The sequence below is a fragment of the Periplaneta americana genome, chromosome 14 (genome assembly GCF_040183065.1).
Source record: "Periplaneta americana isolate PAMFEO1 chromosome 14, P.americana_PAMFEO1_priV1, whole genome shotgun sequence".
Classification (NCBI taxonomy): Eukaryota; Metazoa; Arthropoda; class Insecta; order Blattodea; family Blattidae; genus Periplaneta; species Periplaneta americana.
Window position 1 is genome coordinate 64,214,764 of NC_091130.1, and position 5,347 is coordinate 64,220,110.

Below are 5,347 nucleotides of genomic sequence, written 5' to 3' on the forward strand. Positions count from 1 at the left end.
AAAGCCGTTGGGGTACCTACGTACTGTCTATAACATTGCAATACGTACTGTACCATGTTTCCTACCCCCGCAACTCCGCTTGCTGCCCGCAGTCACCGTAGTTCTGATGTAAACAGAGACGGTAGCGACATCACTCCGAGAGGTAACGTGAAGTGGAACAGGTACTAGGTGAAAAATATAAAGATAAAACACATAACACAAATAAAAAGTTTAACCTTGCTTACTTTTCTTAAAGTGGTTAAATGGCGACCATGGTATTAAAATAACATTCAGATAGAAAACCTTCCAGTAAATGTAGTTACAATTTATACAGTATATTAAAACGGCAGGCAGTGTGCCAGAGTTGTAAAATTAAAATATTTTGAAAATTATTATTATGTAAAACTGAAGGCTAAGGTTTGTTCATTAAAAAGTTCAATATGTTGGAAGACTGTGGTAAAGTGCTTTAAATTTTGTTCTGATCAGTTTTATTCATGAATTCTTGTCGCCATTTTATAAGGTTTATCCCAGGTAGGTCACATGTTGGTCCTCTTCTGTGGGGTAATGGTTAGCACGTCTGACCATGAAACGAGCGGGCCCGGGTTCAAATCCTGGTTGGGGTTTTTTCCGGGGTTTTCCCTCAACCAATTGAAGAGAATTTGATGTAACTTTCGGCCTTGGACATTTGGATTCATTTCGCCATCATTAATTCACATATAATCATCATCCCTACAATAGGCCGGTTAAGTTCACAGTGCGACGTGCAAGAGATAGTAAATATCAACACCTTAAAAACAATATACACCGTGTCCGAAATGAAACCTAACAATAAAGAAATGAACTAACTAGATATCCATAAAAATTAACTATGGCCAGCTTGCACTAAAATGTAGAGAAATTCAACAAGTTTTTATGTCATGAAATTGGCGAACCTGTTATTCTTATTGTTGTGTATAAACAGATTGTTATCCAAAATGACTCCATTCACACCTCAAGAAAAAGTGCAGTGCTGATATTGATTACCAGATTTTAAGTTTCCGGTTACAGTTCAGCGGAGATTTCGTGAAAAATACGGCCGTGCACCTCCTGATAGGCACACCATTGTTCAGTGGCACAAACATTTGCTAGAAAATGGAGATTTCAGAGAAATTGTGGCGGCGGTAGGAAGAGGACATCGGATGAAAACGTCGAGGTTATTCGTGAAACATTCACGCGAAGTCCACGGAAATCTACCAGGCAAGCAAGTCGTTATTTTTTAACATTTCAAAGTTAAATGTTTGATTTGAATTAACCAGTCCAGAAGTGATCTCACTTTTTTTCTTTATAGAGAACACAATGAATGATGCGGTATATCTCGATATGCTTGAAAATTTTGCGCTACCTCAGATTTCAGAGAAGTTCACCTTCCAGTAAGACGGAGCTCCCCCTCATTGTTGGGAACCAGTCGTTGAAAATTAACACAATAATTTCCCGGGACGATGGATTGGTCGTGGTGGTCCTATTGCATGGCCCCCACGATCTCCTGATCTTACACCACTGGACTTTTTTCTTTGGGGATTCGTGAAAGATCGTGTCTACAACACCAGAGTGAATAACCTTCAAGTGTTACGTCAAAGGATTATCGACACAGTAAGATCTGTAACTGCGCAGATGTTACACAATGCCTGGAGAGAGATTGACTACAGGTTAGATGTGTGTCGTGCTACATGTTGAGGGGGACATGTTGAGATTTACTGATGGTGACAGAAACTTGAGTTGATTAATATTTTCCCTTAATTTGTTTTTGTGTGTCATAATTAAGGAATAAATTATTTAGTGTCTTTATCGGTAGGTTTTATTTCGGACACGGTGTACTTTGTATACTTCCACTCGACAATGAGTTTTTGAAACAATATTCTGGGAAATTCTACAGATAATAACAGTATATTCCTACTAAAAAAACAGTAATTAGAATAATAGTAGGTGTCAAATGTAGGGAATCGTGTAGGAATATTTAAAAAAAAACTACAAATAATACCCATAGATTGTCATAGATTTTTTTTCATTAATAAATTTCCCCCCTAAGTAATCTTGAAAACTTTGTATTAATTCAATAGTTCATAGTATAAATACTCAAGAATTTGGCTTTCATGCTCGATCGGCAGTTATATGACAGTAAAATTTTTTAATATCCTCCTTATGGATATAAAAATCAAACCCAAAACATAAGACTACTTAGGGTCAAATTAAAGAAGGCGCGCCTAATTTCTCACGCTTTCTATTCTGTAGATGAATTTACGACATTCAAAATGCTGCATTAATATTTCTGTCTATTGTATTAAGTATCGATACTAACCCTTGTGTTGTACCAGTAGACTATGTTGTAAAACTTTTCTGTTGACTGTTAATATCATGATTTGACTTTTAATAATCACATAATAGTACAGGGTGATTATAAAGTCTCGATCCATTTTCGAGTTAACGTTGGAATTTGGTTTTCGTTTCAGGCTGATATATATAACTTACTATTATGTTTAGTATTGACGAACGAGTGGCTGTTGTCGGTACTCGATTGCGCTGTTTAACTTACGCACAGGTGCAAGAGGAGTTCAGACGTAAATTCCACAAACCGGCGACAACACGAGCAAATATCAGACTCCTGGTCAATAAATTTCAGAGGACAGGTAATGTCGCCGATGCTCCACCTTCCCGTCGATCTGCCGAGCCCGAGGAGACTGTGGCATAGATCCGAGAAGCCATCGAAAGAAGTCCTCAAGCATCGACTCGTCTTTTAAGTAATGAGCTAGATGTGTTCAGAGCAACTGTGTTGAAGATTTTGAGGTTTACATTGAAGAAGCGTGCTTATCACATTCGGGTGTTACACAAACTAGATGTGGAAGATTATGCAGCTCGTAGGGCAATGTGTTATGACTTAATGAAGGATGTGAACAACGAAAACTTATTCAAACATATCCTGTTCAGTGACGAGGCCACATTTGTGGTAAAGTGAATAAATAAAACTGTCGCATATGGGTGTAACGAGCCACCATGCGCCATCTATGAATGGCGTTAACTGTTAGAGCGTACCTCAACCAGCGCTTTCCTAACAGATGGATTGGTACAAGTTCATCACGAGTATGGCCATCACACTCACCTGACCTGACGCAGTTAGAGTTTTTCGCTTGGGGGTGTATCAAGGCAAAAGTGTACAAGACGAAAGTACGAGATCTAAAGAACCTGAGGAATCGTATTCGGGAAGCATGTGCAGCGGTTACAGGCAACATTCTGACGATTGTCTTTAGGGCTACAGGTGAAAGGTGGGGACAATGCTATGAAATGGATGGCGGACATGTTGAATTATGATGAATTTCTTATGTACCTATCATCACGATAACCCCATATCGATTTCATGTTCGCATATCTATCGTTTATATAAAATGGATCGAGACTTTATAATCACACTGAGGGAAATAGCTTATCTAACGTTAGTGCGACCGTTAATGGAATACGGAACTACATGTTGGGATCCCTATAGAATATATCAGATAAATTCCTTAGAAAGAATCCTGTATAGGGCAGCTAAATTTGTTAAAGGTAAAGGAGAAGGTGGAAACGATAAGATAAAAGAACTTAAATGGGAAACTTTGGAAAACAGACGTAGGAAAACTAGAATAACATCATTGTATACACCTCACCTAGGTCAGAAAGCATGGGTAGACATAACGGCTCGGTTAGAGAAGCCAACGTGCTATGGTAGGAACGATCACGATTTTAAAATCAAATGTAGGAAACAGAAAACGGTAAATTCTCATTTTTAAATAGAACTATAAATGATTAGAATGACCTAATTGCAGCGGTATTTAAGGGTTGTCCTTCCTTAAGGAGATTCAAGAATAACTTAAAAAGTTGTGTATAAAGTGTAAATTAAAATTAAGGCGACATGTAACATTTAATTTTTTAAGGTAACTTGTATTTACTTAGCCTGACGAGTTACTACCTTGGTTTGAATTGTAAATTATTTTAAAATAGCGTGTAAGAGGGTTTTAGACTAGAAATGTTTAGTTTAAATGTAGTTCTGTTTATAAGTATGCATAAAGGTGTAATTATTTGTCTTCTTTGAGCTCTTGTATCAATGAAGCGTGGTGAAGCAATGAAGTTATGGTTTTATGTGCAGTGAATAGTTCCGATCAGTTATAAATTTATGGTGTCAATGAAATGTGTTCCATAGTGTCAGTGAAATGTGTCCTAAAGTGTCAGTGAAATGCGTCATAGTGCCACTACAGTGAGTGAGATGAGAGTAAAGTGAAAGATTATTATCAGTACCAATGTGAAACTTATGTAGGGCCTAAACATATGTAGGTTGTATTGTACAATTAGGTTCCCTTATTAATTAGGTTATTCTATGTATTATTATTAGTTGTAATTATTGTGTTAAATTGTATTGTGTATCCTTATTGTATTGTGTATATAATTGTATTGTATACTGTATAACTGTATTGTGTATTGTAATTTTATTGTGTACTAGCCGTACCCGTGCGCACCGCTGCACCCGTTAGAAATAAATATAAAGTAATTACATAATTAAAATAGGACGTTTGATCCAGGGAACATTCGTGTTTGATAGAAGGATAAATCGTTTATTATGTTACTTAATTTAAATTGTATTAAAAAAATTAAAATGCGAACATTTTGATCCATAGACCACTCATTTGGTCATAAAAATTATTTTAGGAAATACAGGAAACGAATGCCTATCAAGTTTTCTGTGCATAAGAAGCTATTTTAATCTTGTCTGTCCTCGATTCACTCAGAAGTTACTGTAATAACATTATAGGCCTAGCATTATGTCCATCTAGAAAAACTACACTTTCCAATGGTGAATTAATAATTAATTATACAAATCGGTTAATTTAGCTTCCGATATTACTTCATACAAACACAGAAACATTATCTGTAGCCTATGCTACATAGCTTTCGATTGTTGCTGTCCAAGGCCCCGCCTTAGATGGCGTTGTTATTGTAATTTTGAAACCCATTTATCTCATTAAATATCAGTCCTATCAAAATTTTGCATGAAAATGAAACTTATCGGAAATTATGTTTAAAGAAACTTTTGTTATGTAATATTTTTCACAAAAATTAATAATAAGGGAGATATTTCGATTTATTTAATTCAAGCCCTCTTATAACCCCCCCCCTTTGAAATAAAATATTTTGAATGCCATATAGCCTAAATTCTAAGTTACAACGAACTTAATTTATACTCCAATTTTCACATAAATCGGTTCAGCCATTATCACTGAAAAGGCACGGCCGACTTGATGTTCCCTTCGCTTTTTTGTATACGGCCTTGACAATAGTAATATTTTCTTGAAATTGGATAATTTCT